This window comes from Salmo salar, unplaced genomic scaffold (genome assembly GCF_905237065.1).
Source record: "Salmo salar unplaced genomic scaffold, Ssal_v3.1, whole genome shotgun sequence".
Taxonomy (NCBI): domain Eukaryota; kingdom Metazoa; phylum Chordata; class Actinopteri; order Salmoniformes; family Salmonidae; genus Salmo; species Salmo salar.
In genome coordinates, this window is record NW_025548029.1 from 16,808 (window position 1) to 34,596 (window position 17,789).

Genomic DNA, 17,789 nt, shown 5'->3' on the forward strand with positions numbered 1-17,789 from the left:
ACCTGTCTCTTCTTTCCCAAGATACTTTTCATTCTTCTGTTTGGTATGAAACACCACAAGGTGTGTGTACATCTCAGTCAGAGTCTTGGGCATCTCTTCTGTCTTATGTTTCAGCATGTGTTCAAGGACTGTTGCAGAAATCCAACAGAAGACTGGAATGTGGCACATGATGTGGAGGCTCCTTGATGTCTTTATGTGTGAGATGATTCTGTTGGCCAGGTCCTCATCACTGAATCTCTTCCTGAAGTACTCCTCCTTCTGTGGGTCATTGAACCCTCGTACCTCCGTCACCTGGTCAACACACCATGAAGGGATCTTATTGGCTGCTGCTGGTCGGGTAGTTATCCAGAGGAGAGCAGAGGGAAGCAGATTTCCCTTGATGAGATTTGTCAGCAGAACATCCACTGAGGTTGACTCTGTGACGTCACAACAGATCTTGTTCTTCTGGAAGTCTAGGGGCAGTCGGCACTCATCCAGACCATCAAAGATTAACAGAACTTTGTACTTGTTGTAGTTGGAGATTCTTGATTGTTTGGTTTCCATTGAGAAGTGATTGAGAAGTTCAATCAAAGTGTTTTTGTCCCCTTTCATCAAATTCAGCTCCCGGAAAGGGAATGAAAATACAAATTGGACATCCTGATTTGCTTTTCCTTCAGCCCAGTCCAGAATGAACTTCTGCACAGAGACTGTTTTTCCAATGCCAGCGACTCCCTTTGTCAGCACAGTTCTGATACGTTTGTCTTGTCCAGTTAAGGGTTTGAAGATGTCGTTACATTTGATTGCAGTCTCTGGTCTTGCTTGTTTCCTGGTTGTTATCTCAATCTGTCTCAGCTCATGTTCATTATTGACCTGTCCTGTTCCACCCTCTGTGATGTAGAGCTCTGTGTAGATCTTATTGAGAAGTTTTGGGTTTCCTTGTTGAGCGATCCCCTCAAATACACATTGAAACTTCTTCTTTAGATTAGATTTGAGTTCACGTTGGCAAATGACAGCAGGATCATCTGAATCTAGAAATAACACAGAGGATATTAATATTACATCTGTTTTAATGTCTACAGTATTGTAGGACTGTTATAAAGATTTAAATTATCATAATTTATTCTCTTAACTGACTGTATAAATGTTTTCATAATGCATTACAGACTGGTGTGACTGATTATATTATTATTGGTATTATTGATGGTATTATTAATGTTGTCTCACTCTCTGTCTCTCTAAATTAATCAACACAACACATCCCTGCTGCTACTTGTTGAGGCCACTAGGTGTTGTGTTAAGGCTGCTACAATATCATTGAGTTACACAGCTACTTTAGCTGTACTTTAGCTACAGCTTTTAAATGTTATAAAACAGCATTCAACATGAGGCAGACAGATCTTACATTTCTCCAGTGTGTCAGCGAGCTCCTTCTGGTTCATTTTCCTCAGGACGTGCAGTGTGATCTTCAGAGCCCCCTCTCTGGCACTGCTCTCCTGCTTCTCATCTTCAGCATCCACCACTTCCTCATCCTGCTTCTGACTCTCAAAGCCTTCTGGGAGTTCTGGACTAAGAATCCTCTTGAACATCTTCAGCTCGTTCTTCACAAATGTAATAATATTCTCTTCAAGCAACTGAAATAAATCAAGTAAATAAGTTAAGCAAGAGAATAAATGCTTTCTCATTAACACATTAATGAATGATTGACAGATCAACTTTACTTGAGGTCAACAAAAACAAATGTTCATAACAGGACCACATACACTGAATATGGAGGCCAGGTCTGTTTGATGACTCTGGGAAGACTGACCACTGAGAATGTCTGACTCTGATCTCTCCTGTTGGTTTCTGTGCACAAAACATGAGATTACATCTCCTCATCCAGGGAGTGAGTGAGTACGGACAGACAAACAGACAGACATAGACAGAAAGCGGGACAGACAGTCAGAGACAGACAGACAGAAAGAGACAGACAGAGACACAGACAGACAGACAGACAAACAGAGATAGACAGAGACAGACAGAGACAGAGACAGACAGACAGACACAAACATACAGACAAAGAGAGACAAACAGACAGAAAGCGGGACAGACAGTCAGAGACAGGCAAAGACAGACAGAGACAGACAAAGACAGACAGAGAAAGACACACAGACAGAGACAGACAGAAATTAGAAAGACACATAGAAAGACAGAGACAGACACTGAAACAGAGAGACAGACAGACAGACAGACAGACAGACAGACAGACAGACAGACAGACAGACAGACAGACAGACAGACAGACAGACAGACAGACAGACAGACAGACAGACAGACAGACAGACAGACAGACAGACAGACAGAGACACACAGCCAGACACAGAGACAGATAGACAGACACACAGAAACAGACACACAGAAACAGACACACCGACAGAGAAAGACACACAGACAGACAGAAAAACAGAGACAGACAGAGACAGACACACAGACAGACAACAGACACACAGACAGAGACAGACACAGTGAGACTCAGAGACACAGACACACAGACACAGACATGCAGACACAGGAACAGACAGACAGACAGACAGACAGACAGACAGACAGACAGACAGACAGACAGACAGACAGACAGACAGACAGACAGACAGACAGACAGACAGACAGACAGACAGACAGACAGACAGACAGACAGACAGACAGACAGACAGACACAGACACACAGCCAGACACAGAGACAGATAGACAGACACACAGACGGACAGAGACAGACACACACAGAAAGGCAGACACAGACAGAGACAGACACACAGACAGAAAGACACAGAGACAGACACACAGACAGAGACAGACAAACAGACAGAAAGACACAGAGACAGACAGACACAGAGACATACACACATACATAGACAGACAGACAGAGACAGAGACAGTGAGACAGACAGACAGAGACAGACAGACACACAGACAGCGAAGACACACAGACAGAGAGACAGACACAGACAGAGACAGACACAGAGACAGAGAGACAGACAGAGAGAGACAGACACAGAGAGAGACACAGAGACAGTGAGACGGATAGACAGACACACAGACAGCGAAAGACACACAGACAGACAGAGACAGACAGACAGACACAGAGACATACAGACACACAGAAACAGACACACCGACAGAGAGACAGACAGAGACAGACACAGAGAGACAGTGAGACAGAGACACACAGACAGGCAGAGACAGAGTCAGACACACAGACAGAAACAGACACAGAGAGACACAGAGACACACACAGACAGACACAGAGACAGTGAGACAGACAGACAGACAGACAGACAGACAGACAGACAGACAGACAGAGAAAGACACACAGACAGACAGAGACAGACAGCGAAATACACACAGACAGAGAGACAGGCAAAGAGACAGAGAGACAGATAGACAGACAGAGAAATACACACAGACAGACAGAGACAGACAGCGAAATACACACAGACAGAGAGACAGGCAAAGAGACAGACAGACAGACAGACAGATACACAGACAGAGAGACACACACACACACAGGGAGGGAATATTGTGTTTGTTTAATATTGTTTTAGGACCATGAAAATGGACTAAAGGATTAGCCTATGGATTATGAAAACAACCAAAAGAAATGTGAAAATGTGAGAGGAGAAATGACTAGAGACAGTGTTGTTTAACTCACTGACCATGACCCATGAGTTCTTCTTACCTTTGTTCAGTAGAAAAGTCTCCCTCTCTAAACTCTATAGGTTGACGCAAAGACCGGTCACTCTTCATGGACACACAGCTGGGAACAGGGGAGGCTGGTCTCTCCTGCTTGATTGGACTTCAACACAACAGAGACAAACATTACATCTCTCATCTACTCTGATCTCAGATGGGGAAACATAAGAAGAGCTCTGGATCAGACAGACAGACAGACAGACAGACAGACAGACAGACAGACAGACAGACAGACAGACAGACAGACAGACAGACAGATACACAGACAGACGGAGATAGATACACAGACAGACAGACAGACAGACAGACAGACAGACAGACAGACAGACAGACAGACAGACAGACAGACAGACAGACAGACAGACAGATACACAGACAGACGGAGATAGATACACAGACAGAGATAGATACACAGACAGACGGAGATAGATACACAGACAGACGGAGATAGATACACAGACAGACGGAGATAGATACACAGACAGACGGAGATAGATACACAGACAGACAGACAGACAGACAGACAGACAGACAGACAGACAGACAGACAGACAGACAGACAGACAGACAGACAGACAGACAGACAGACAGACAGACAGACAGACAGCAAAATACACACAGACAGAGAGACAGGCAAAGAGACAGACAGACAGATAGACAGACAGACAGAGAGACACACACACAAGGAGGGAATATTGTGTTTGTTTAATATTGTTTTAGGACTATGAAAATGGACGAAAGGATTAGCCTATGGATTATGAAAACTACAAAAAGAAAATGGGAAAATGGGAGAGGAGAAATGACTAGAGACAGTGTTGTTTAACTCACTGACCATGACCCATGAGTTCTTCTTACCTTTGTTCAGTAGAAAAGTCTCCCTCTCTAAACTCTATAGGTTGACGCAAAGACCGGTCACTCTTCATGGACACACAGCTGGGAACAGGGGAGGCTGGTCTCTCCTGCTTGATTGGACTTCAACACAACAGAGACAAACATTACATCTCTCATCTACTCTGAGCTCAGATGGGGAAACATAAGAAGAGCTCTGGATCAGACAGACAGACAGACAGACAGACAGACAGACAGACAGACAGACAGACAGACAGACAGACAGACAGACAGACAGACAGACAGACAGACAGACAGACAGACAGACAGACAGACAGATACACAGACAGACGGAGATAGATAGACAGACAGACAGACAGACAGACAGACAGACAGACAGACAGACAGACAGACAGACAGACAGACAGACAGACAGACAGACAGACAGACAGACAGACAGACAGACAGCAAAATACACACAGACAGAGAGACAGGCAAAGAGACAGACAGATAGATAGACAGACAGAGAGACACACACACACACGGAGGGAATATTGTGTTTGTTTAATATTGTTTTAGGACTATGAAAATGGACAAAAGTTTTAGCCTATGGATTATGAAAACAACCAAAAGAAATGTGAAAATGTGAGAGGAGAAATGACTAGAGACAGTGTTGTTTAACTCACTGACCATGACCCATGAGTTCTTCTTACCTTTGTTCAGTAGAAAAGTCTCCCTCTCTAAACTCTATAGGTTGACGCAAAGACCGGTCACTCTTCATGGACACACAGCTGGGAACAGGGGAGGCTGGTCTCTCCTGCTTGATTGGACTTCAACACAACAGAGACAAACATTACATCTCTCATCTACTCTGATCTCAGATGGGGAAACATAAGAAGAGCTCTGGATCAGACAGACAGACAGACAGACAGACAGACAGACAGACAGACAGACAGACAGACAGACAGACAGATACACAGACAGACGGAGATAGATACACAGACAGACAGACAGACAGACAGACAGACAGACAGACAGACAGACAGACAGACAGACAGACAGACAGATACACAGACAGACGGAGATAGATACACAGACAGAGATAGATACACAGACAGACGGAGATAGATACACAGACAGACGGAGATAGATACACAGACAGACGGAGATAGATACACAGACAGACGGAGATAGATACACAGACAGACAGACAGACAGACAGACAGACAGACAGACAGACAGACAGACAGACAGACAGACAGACAGACAGACAGACAGACAGACAGACAGACAGCAAAATACACACAGACAGAGAGACAGGCAAAGAGACAGACAGACAGATAGACAGACAGACAGAGAGACACACACACAAGGAGGGAATATTGTGTTTGTTTAATATTGTTTTAGGACTATGAAAATGGACGAAAGGATTAGCCTATGGATTATGAAAACTACAAAAAGAAAATGGGAAAATGGGAGAGGAGAAATGACTAGAGACAGTGTTGTTTAACTCACTGACCATGACCCATGAGTTCTTCTTACCTTTGTTCAGTAGAAAAGTCTCCCTCTCTAAACTCTATAGGTTGACGCAAAGACCGGTCACTCTTCATGGACACACAGCTGGGAACAGGGGAGGCTGGTCTCTCCTGCTTGATTGGACTTCAACACAACAGAGACAAACATTACATCTCTCATCTACTCTGAGCTCAGATGGGGAAACATAAGAAGAGCTCTGGATCAGACAGACAGACAGACAGACAGACAGACAGACAGACAGACAGACAGACAGACAGACAGACAGACAGACAGACAGACAGACAGACAGACAGATACACAGACAGACGGAGATAGATAGACAGACAGACAGACAGACAGACAGACAGACAGACAGACAGACAGACAGACAGACAGACAGACAGACAGACAGACAGACAGACAGCAAAATACACACAGACAGAGAGACAGGCAAAGAGACAGACAGATAGATAGACAGACAGAGAGACACACACACACACGGAGGGAATATTGTGTTTGTTTAATATTGTTTTAGGACTATGAAAATGGACAAAAGTTTTAGCCTATGGATTATGAAAACAACCAAAAGAAATGTGAAAATGGGAGAGGAGAAATGACTAGAGACAGTGTTGTTTAACTCACTGACCATGACCCATGAGTTCTTCTTACCTTTGTTCAGTAGAAAAGTCTCCCTCTCTAAACTCTATAGGTTGACGCAAAGACCGGTCACTCTTCATGGACACACAGCTGGGTACAGGGGAGGCTGGTCTCTCCTGCTTGATTGGACTTCAACACAACAGAGACAAACATTACATCTCTCATCTACTCTGATCTCAGTTGGGAAACATAAGAAGAGCTCTGGATCAGACAGACAGACAGACAGACAGACAGACAGACAGACAGACAGACAGACAGACAGACAGACAGACAGACAGACAGACAGACAGACAGACAGACAGACAGACAGACAGCAAAATACACACAGACAGAGAGACAGGCAAAGAGACAGACAGAGAGACACACACACAAGGAGGGAATATTGTGTTTGTTTAATATTGTTTTAGGACTATGAAAATGGACAAGGGGGGAGGCTGGTCTCTCTTGCTTGATTGGTCTTCAACACAACAGAGACAAACATTACATCTCTCATCTACTCTGATCTCAGATGGGAAACATAAGAAGAGTTTAATTCCAAAACGCTACATATCCATTTTCAGAAATGTTGGTAAATTAGCTTTTATTGTTTAAAGAAATTATTAATGAGATTGGTGTGTTTTTCACTATCTAATCATGACATGGGGTTGATCAATGACAGACATCTATCACTTAATGATTTCATTTCAGAGAGACAAATATTAATTGTGTTTTTATGTTGGATAAAAGTAGAGACTCAGAGCTAGAAAATGGTATATCAGACACTACAGTTGAGGAACAATGGAAAAGTCATTCTGCTTTGAATGATGATCAACTTGTAACATCACTTTTGAGAGAATGTCCTTTGAATGTTTTGGTACCTACTGGAGAGCTCTTCTTTGTCTACAGGGCTGTTACTTTGGCAGATAATGTCACCCATCTAAATAAATAGTTGGTATATATATAATTAACTAAATGTATGGTGTTTTTGTTTTATGTCAGTTTAATTTTGTTATGCTATAAACATTTTATTTTATTATAAGTGGTAAAAGGAACTAGAAAATGTTATATTTTGCAATTCTCAGTAATTACTACTTTAGTAAAGAATTACACATTATTCAGTACTACTGCAGTTGCTACATAATTCCAATAGATGGCAGCATAAGACCACAAATGATATTTCAGAATATTAGTTTAGTTTTCTCCCTGGATGCACCACCACTCCCCCTCACAGGAAAACTCCTGTGTGAGCTTCTTTCTGTCCCATTCCACACTGCTAATGCAAGAGGAAGGACTGAAAAAGCATTTAACAGATTACTGTGAAGTAATATAATGATGATTCATGTTTATTATTACCTGTTTTTATGCTCATGTTTGAAATTATACTTCATTACTATAACGATTATCAATAAGCCTGAACATTAATTCAGACACCTCTGGTTGAGAAAAACGTATTTTCCTGGTACATTCATTGTCAAATTCATCAACCACCATCGAGCCACTCTGTCTTCTCTCTCTAGTAGTCAACTCAGCCCCGCTAAAAAGCTGGTGTCTTCACTCTGCCTTCTCTCTCTAGTAGTCAACTCAGCCCCGGTAAAAAGCTGGTGTCTTCACTCTGCCTTCTCTCTCTAGTAGTCAACTCAGCCCCGGTAAAAAGCTGGTGTCGTCACTCTTTCTTCTCTCTCTAGTAGTCAACTCAGCCCCAGTAAAAAGCTGGTGTCGTCGCTCTGCCTTCTCCAGGGGCATGTTGAGGTAAATTTACTAACCGAGAGGGTTGAATTATGTAATTTATTGGTGGGCTGGAAGGCGCACTCTTGTCTTTTCTATTCCGAGGTTGTTTACTCGCAATATCAGATATTAAGATTACTTTTTATAATGCATGTATACTGAGGTTGAGGTTCTGACTAGTGATAATTTACCCGGGGTTCAATACCTGCTATAGTCACTATTATTTTGCTCTCCCAAAAGCAACACAGCCCTAAAACGAGATATATAGCTAACTAAAGTCATGTTAATGAGTGACCATTTTAGAAAATCATGGGACATATAGTCTGTGGTTGCATGCTATTTTATGTCAATCATACAGCTGCTTGTAGCCTATAACTGATGCTTTGTGGTCTTATGCTGCCATCTATTGGAAATATTTAGCAATTAAAAGTTATTAATGCACATTCAGACATTGGTGAGGCAGCTGAGAATTTAAAAAAAAAATGGAATGTGTCCAGCCTACTTGAGGCGCCCGAAAATAATATTCAAAAGTTTAGTCATTGGATACAGAGGGGTTAAACACTAAAGTTACCGTCCATCTAGTGAAGAGAGGAGAACCGGACAGAGGTAGCCAGCATCCGTCAACGAGAGAGGGAGGATAGGATAACTAGGATGCTGCTGGTAGAGTAGCTAGCTAGTTTACCTGCTGTACCGACTAGCTAGGATAACTAGGATGCTGCTGGTAGAGTAGCTAGCTAGCTTACCTAGCTGTACCGACTAGCGAGGATAACTAGGATGCTGCTGGTAGAGTAGCTAGCTAGCTTACCTAGCTGTACCGGCTAGCTAGGATAACTAGGATGCTGCTGGTATAGTAGCTAGCTAGCTTACCTAGCTGTACCGACTAGCTAGGATAACTAGGATGCTGCTGGTAGAGTAGCTAGCTAGCTTACCCAGCTGTACCGACTAGCTTGGATAACTAGGATGCTGCTGGTAGAGTAGCTAGCTAGCTTACCTAGCTGTACCGACTAGCGAGGATAACTAGGATGCTGCTGGTAGAGTAGCTAGCTAGCTTACCTAGCTGTACCGACTAGCTAGGATAACTATGATGCTGCTGGTAGAGTAGCTAGCTAGCATACCTAGCTGTACCGACTAGCTTGGCTAGCTAGCAGGACGTTCATCTGTCGTTTGTCTCGATGATGATGACGAATCCGGTGAACCACAAAATGAAACAAGGATAGAGAGTGAAAAGGATCTGGCTACACTCATACTGTCCCTGACCGTAAACCAAAAGCAAATTGAACAATAAACTTCGGTGTCTCAACACTGTAACAAACTCTGTCATTATTCCCCAAGATCACCTCAGCCAACTCTGCACGTAACCTGACAATATGTTTGGCGCCACACAGTATGGGGACGTGGACAGTTCTGTACGGGGACGGGGACAGTTCCAGAACGCGGACAAGAGCAGTGCCACACAATCAACTAAACCCAGTCTTTACAGTGGGTTACATTAGTAATATTCATTTTTCTCTATGTTAAACAAACATTTATTGCAACAATATTTTGAGATCTGGGCCCATATCCACAAAGCGTCTCAGAGTAGAAAATTGGTCGTATAAGTGCTGAGAATACAGACATTTTACACTTCTGGGTATAAATTAAAGCTATGCATGAAGTCTCTACTCCCACCTAGTCAGCAGATATTTAGGACACCTCGTGAGCTGTCCTAAGTAGTTAAGAGTTAACAGCAGGTGTCTTGATAATACTATAGAATAATGCAGCGAGTCAGTGGTTCCTGCACCACATGTAAATACTTTGGGGTAGTAAAAATATTGTTTTCTATTTCTATATGATCAATCCATTAATAATATAGACCTACATGCAACAGTATGTCTTGTGCTTTTGGAAATTATTTATGAATAATATGTATGTGTAATATTTATTTATAATATTTATGTATAATATTTATGTATGATATTTATGTGTAATATTTATGTATAATATGTATGTATAATATTTATGTATCACAAGTGATACCATGTATGTCTGCATAGCATTTTGTCTTCATTTTGGCAGATTAACTCATGCTTATTTCTGAAGATTATCTCTGGTTTTCACCCAGAGGCTAAGGAGTTGGAGCTGTGGCGGGATTTGAACCTGTGTTTGAAAGGTGGCTGGTTCGAATCCTGGGCCGAGTGCTGAAATAAACAGGTGGAATTGATCTGACCACTGGAGGGCTGCTGGGTTCACATCCTCAAAACAATCACCATTCGTTGATCAGAACTCTAGAGATTCTTCTTCACTGAACCCAAAAATATATATAACTTTTAGTGATTCCATATATTAAGGAAGTGATAGAAGCCTTTTTGGTTCTATAAGGAACCTTCTTTTCTAAGAGTGTATAATAAACACATAAACATTTGATTATTTAATTTTCTACATCATGTTATTTCAAGTTATCTCTTTGGAGCGCAACATCACGTTGTTAAAAAATTATCCTAAATTAGGCATCTCGGGTGTTCCAGCTAAACAATGGATGTATAGCGTTTTGCAATACAAAAATATTATACACAATCCTAAGCTATTAATTAAAAATCTGAGAACAGTAATATTGAAGGTACCCATTAGCAACCATTTCTGATTTAAAAACAAACGTGAACATTTTTGGAAATATCATTTTTGAAATAAACTATTAATAATTCTTAAACAAAATTGTCATCTCACCTCTTAGATTTGGTGTCATGTTCCCCAGAGAGACTCATTTTAGAGGCAGGGTCCCCCTCCTTCCTCTCCCCAGAGAGACTCATTTTAGAGACAGGACCCCTGAACAGAGATCCAACATGTTGGTTGTGGTTAACACAGTGACAACTAAACAGAGATCCAGCATGTTGGTTGTGGTTAACACAGTGACAACTAAACAGAGATCCAGCATGTTGGTTGTGGTTAACACAGTGACAACTAATTATTGATTGTCAATTGTTCTCATGTATTCATTATCTCTTAGAGAAATAAAACATTTACTAACAGACATAGAAACAGTCAGGTGATTTAATGCATCACATTAACATGTTGTTGTGACATTTCATCTCCATGGTAACTGTCAATAATAATAATAAGTCACTGTTTGTTAAGGTAGTTATACACAGAACAACAACAATAATAATAATAGTAATAATAATAATAATAATAATAATAATAATTCACTGTTTGTTAAGGTAGTTATAGACAGTACAGCAACAATAAATATAATAATAATAATAATAATAAGTCACTGTTTATTAAGGTAGTTATAGACAGTACAGCAACAATAATAATAATAATAATAATAATAATAATAAGTCACTGTTTGTTAAGGTAGTTATAGACAGTACAGCAACAACAACAATAATAATAATAATAATAATAAGTCTCTGTTTGTTAAGGTAGTTATAGACAGTACAGCAACAATAACAATAATAATAATAATAATAATAACAATAATAATAATAATAATAATAATAATAATAATAAGTCTCTGTTTGTTAAGGTAGTTATAGACAGTACAGCAACAATAATAATAATAATAACAATAATAATAATAATAATAATAATAAGTCTCTGTTTGTTAAGGTAGTTATAGACAGTACAGCAACAATAATAATAATAATAATAATAATAATAATAATAATAATAAGTCACTGTTTGTTAAGGTAGTTATAGACAGTACAGCAACAACAACAATAATAATAATAATAATAATAAGTCACTGTTTGTTAAGGTAGTTATAGACAGTACAGCAACAATAATAATAATAACAATAATAATAATGACAATAATAAGTCACTGTTTGTTAAGGTAGTTATAGACAGAACAGCAACAATAATAATAACAATAATAATAATAATAATAATAATAATAATAATAATTCACTGTTTGTTAAGGTAGTTATAGACAGTACAGCAACACAAGGCCATGTCTCACACGTATTTGTATTCACTAACAGTTGACTATTTATTGTCTTTCAATCTGTTCTTTTCTAAACGTATCTGAGAATGTAGACAGAAGGGCTAAAACAGACATGATTGATCCGAGGAGGAAATTGTTGATCCTTTCAGAAAGGTTTTTTGCATCAAGTGAGAGAGGTTATATTATGTAAAGTAGACTAGGTTATAATGCATAATAGCAGTTTGTTAGTGATATGCAGATCAAGGTCTATACCTCGGCTATAGCCTACATATCATAGATGACCAGTCTAAACCTGTTCAGATCAACATAATGTTATAGTCCTACCAGTAGCAGGACAGAGAATGTACTGTATATAACCTACATATCATAGATGACCAGTCTAAACCTGTTCAGATCAACATAATGTTATAGTCCTACCAGTAGCAGGACAGAGCATGTACTGTATATAACCTACATATCATAGATGACCAGTCTAAAACTGGTCAGATCAACATAATGTTATAGTCCTACCAGTAGCAGGACAGAGAATGTACTGTATATAACCTACATATCATAGATGACCAGTCTAAACCTGTTCAGATCAACATAATGTTATAGTCCTACCAGTAGCAGGACAGAGAATGTACTGTATATAACCTACATATCATAGATGACCAGTCTAAACCTGTTCAGATCAACATGATGTTATAGTCCTACCAGTAGCAGGACAGAGAATGTACTGTATATAACCTACATATCATAGATGACCAGTCTAAACCTGTTCAGATCAACATAATGTTATAGTCCTACCAGTAGCAGGACAGAGAATGTACTGTATATAACCTACATATCATAGATGACCAGTCTAAACCTGTTCAGATCAACATAATGTTATAGTCCTACCAGTTGCAGGACAGAGAATGTACTGTATATAACCTACATATCATAGATGACCAGTCTAAACCTGTTCAGATCAGTTCACAGAGACCATCAGGTTTGTCGGCATGATAAGTGATCATAGCCTTATAATAGTTTGTAGGTAGTCTAGACCAACAGTACGAGAGTCTGCCCGTCTTTCCTACATACCAACACATTTATTCAATGTTACTGAGAAATATGTGCCACAGTTTCAACAGCCATTTTGTAACTGCGTAGACTACACACTTACTTTCACGTTCATATGAGGAAATCACAAAACTTCTGACAGTCACTGGTGCAGCCGCCTGTTTTCTTGCAGATGAAGTAGCTTTCACAGGCAGCTCATTCAACCAGCCTAAACAACAGTAAATACAAGATGTCAAATGGTCAAAAGTGAATCTCAATAGAGCCATATACATTAGAGAGAGGTATATTGCTGCAGATGTTGGATCTTAATTTGAGCCAGTTTGCTACACCTGGAAAATAATCCTGCAGAAACAGGACATTTGAATTATTGTGTGGATTATAATTAATGAACAGTTTTAAAATGGAAATGTGGAATTTATCATCTTCAGAAACCTTTTCTAAAGTTTAATTACACTCAAATACACTACAAGTTTAGTTTTTCTGCAACAGGGTGATCAAATTAAGATCCTACATCTGTACAGAGTTTATGTCTTTATCTGAAAAGGGCAGTTTGAGTTATTAGCAATAACATTGCAACTGTCAGCTGATGTAAACCTCTGTGATTGGATGTTATAGACCCCCATACATATCCCCATGTACAATTATGTGTACAGATGTAGGATCTTAATTTGATCACCCCCCACTGCAGAATAACTTTCCAGCAATGCAGGAAATGTAAAACTTGTAGTGAATTTTAGGTTTAAAAGGCTTCTGAAGTTTGTAATTTCCACTTAGAAATTTCAGACTTGAGTTTTCTGTCTCAGTAGTAGTAGACTGTTAGGAGTGTTTTACTGTCATTCACTATATAACTTACACCAACTGTCTCAGTAGTAGTAGACTGTTAGGAGTGTTTTACTGTCATTCACTGTACTAACATTACATTTAATTTATCTACACACTTTACAATAATCCCTGGCAGGATTCTCACCTTGAAACTTCATTGCGATTTTTTTCTGTTCTGTTCTGAATATTCTGATGGGTGAGGCCTGAGCTGGAATGTGAAGCTAACTGAAGCTGGCTAGCTTTAGAAAACCAGTATATCAAGCCTGTATCATAGTATACCCCTCAGGCTACGTTCAGGTTTCAGCAAGAGGCAGGTATCAACATGTCGAGTTGTAGGCAACAACCTGGGTTGTATTCATTAGTTTACTCCACAGCCAACAGTTTTAAGATGTTAAATAAAACATAAACCGTTTACTCTAAACGCTGTACAATGTGACCTAAACGGTTTCTGTTGCGAAAAGTTTTGCTACGTGGGCATAATGAATACACACAACCTGTTTTTAGGAAGTGTAGTTGTTGTTAGTCTTGAACAATATTTATTAGTCTCTCTTTCACACAACATACCTTCCTGAGTGAAAGGAGTTAACTGTAGATTATAAAGAGAACATGTTGTGTTACTTGTTGTGTTTTAAGCCTGTTTTGAGAAGACAAGTCTATAGACCTATGATACAGTACACTCTTAGAATAAAGGGTTCCAAAGGGTCCTCCGGCCGTCCCCATAGGAGAACGCTTTTTTAGGTAGAACCCTTCTGGCTTCCATGTAGAACCCTCTGTGGAAAGGGTTCTTCACGGAACCCAAAAGCGTTCTACCTAGTACCAAAAAGGGTTCTACAAAGGGTTCTCCTATGGGGACAGCCAAAGAACCCTTTCAGATTGTAGATAGTGTAGGAGCGATCACCCTGGGGCACACAGATGGGCACAGAACGAATTCACCCCACGCATCTAATTTATATCCAAAACATTTTAAGGAGAGTAGGACTATTATAACACTGTCCCCCAAAAATATCATCAACTATATGAATACACACAACAATATCATCAACTATATTAATACACATAACAATATCATCAACTATATTAATACACACAACAATATCACCAACTATATGAATACACATAACAATATCATCAACTATATTAATACACATAACAATAACATCAACTATATTAATACACATAACAATATCAACTATATTAATACACATAACAATATCATCAACTATATTAATACACACAACAATATCATCAACTATATTAATACACATAACAATATCATCAACTATATTAATACACACAACAATATCATCAACTATATTAATACACATAACAATCGTCGTCTTACCTTTTATCTCTCAATAGAAACAGAGTCTGAATGATCATTCGGTCGTTGAAAGTTGCTTTCGTTTGCTCTGCTCATTTACATATCAGGTTCTACCTGTTCTCTCTCCGAGTCCCTCTCTCTTTACAGCTCTTACAATGTGCCTTGGCAAACATTCTACAACTGTCTGGAAGTCTATTGGAGGGATGTGACCCCATTCTTCCACAAGAAATTACATCATTTGGTGTTTTATTGATGGTAACTTTTCAATTGTGTTGAGACTCTGACCTGTCCAATGAGCCACATTGATTAAAGAATCCTACAGTACCTAAACACCCTCTCACTCTCTCACACACACACACACACACACACACACACACACACACACACACACACACACACACACACACACACACACACACACACACACACACACACATGCGCAGTGCAGTAATTAGAATCCCAGTCTACTGTACACTCCCATCCTCTGCCTCTCTCCATCACTTTCTCTGTGTTGTCTGTTGCTGTCTCTGTTGGTGGGGGTTAGGCCTACTACAATACAACATTCACAACATCACAACACAACTACATAACACCATTAAATACAGTTGGTTACTACAATACAACATTCACAACATGACAACACAACTACATAACACCATTAAATACAGTTGGTTACTACAATACAACATTCACAACATGACAACACAACTACATAACACCATTAAATACAGTTGGTTACTACAATACAACATTCACAACATGACAACACAACTACACAACACCATTAAATACAGTTGGATACTACAATACAACATTCACAACATGACAACACAACTACATAACACCATTAAATACAGTTGGTTACTACAATACAACATTCACAACATGACAACACAACTACATAACACCATTAAATACAGTTGGTTACTACAATACAACATTCACAACATGACAACACAACTACATAACACCATTAAATACAGTTGGTTACTACAATACAACATTCACAACATGACAACACAACTACATAACACCATTAAATACAGTTGGTTATTACAATACAACATTCACAACATGACAACACAACTACACAACACCATTAAATACAGTTGGTTACTACAATACAACATTCACAACATAACTACATAACACCATTAAATACAGTTGGTTACTACAATACAACATTCACAACATAACTACATAACACCATTAAATACAGTTGGTTACTACAATACAACATTCACAACATGACAACACAACTACATAACACCATTAAATACAGTTGGTTACCACAATACAACATTCACAACATGACAACACAACTACATAACACCATTAAATACAGTTGGTTACTACAATACAACATTCACAACATGACAACACAATTATATAACACCATTAAATACAGTTGGTTACTACAATACAACATTCACAACATGACAACACAACTACATAACACCATTAAATACAGTTGGTTACTACAATACAACATTCACAACATGACAACACAACTACATAACACCATTAAATACAGTTGAGGGTTACTACAATACAACATTCACAACATCACAACACAACTACATAACACCATTAAATACAGTTGAGCGTTACTACAATACAACATTCACAACATTACAACACAACTACACAACACCATTAAATACAGTTGAGGATTACTACAATACAACATTCACAACATGACAACACAACTACACAACACCATTAAATACAGTTGAGGATTACTACAATACAACATTCACAACATGACAACACAACTACATAACACCATTAAATACAGTTGGTTATTACAATACAACATTCACAACATGACAACACAACTACATAACACCATTAAATACAGTTGGTTACTACAATACAACATTCACAACATGACAACACAACTACACAACACCATTAAATACAGTTGGTTACTACAATACAACATTCACAACATGACAACACAACTACATAACACCATTAAATACAGTTGGTTACTACAATACAACATTCACAACATGACAACATAACTACATAACACCATTAAATACAGTTGAGGGTTACTACAATACAACATTCACAACATGACAACACAACCACATAACACCATTAAATACAGTTGAGGGTTACTACAATACAACATTCACAACATGACAACACAACTACATAACACCATTAAATACAGTTGGTTACTACAATACAACATTCAAAACATGACAACACAACTACATAACACCATTAAATACAGTTGGTTACTACAATACAACAT

At 39.0% G+C, this 17,789-nt stretch overlaps 1 long non-coding RNA gene across 1 annotated transcript; it reads right to left on the minus strand.

The window, feature by feature from the left end:
- Positions 1-6,720: 6,720 nt before the first annotated feature.
- On the minus strand, positions 6,721-15,694 carry LOC123732600 (uncharacterized). Its single transcript, XR_006763297.1, has 4 exons — positions 15,545-15,694; positions 13,484-13,588; positions 11,116-11,214; positions 6,721-6,837 (listed from the first exon to the last, which is right to left on the minus strand). It is a non-coding gene; the product is annotated as an uncharacterized lncRNA (long non-coding RNA).
- Positions 15,695-17,789: the final 2,095 nt, after the last annotated feature.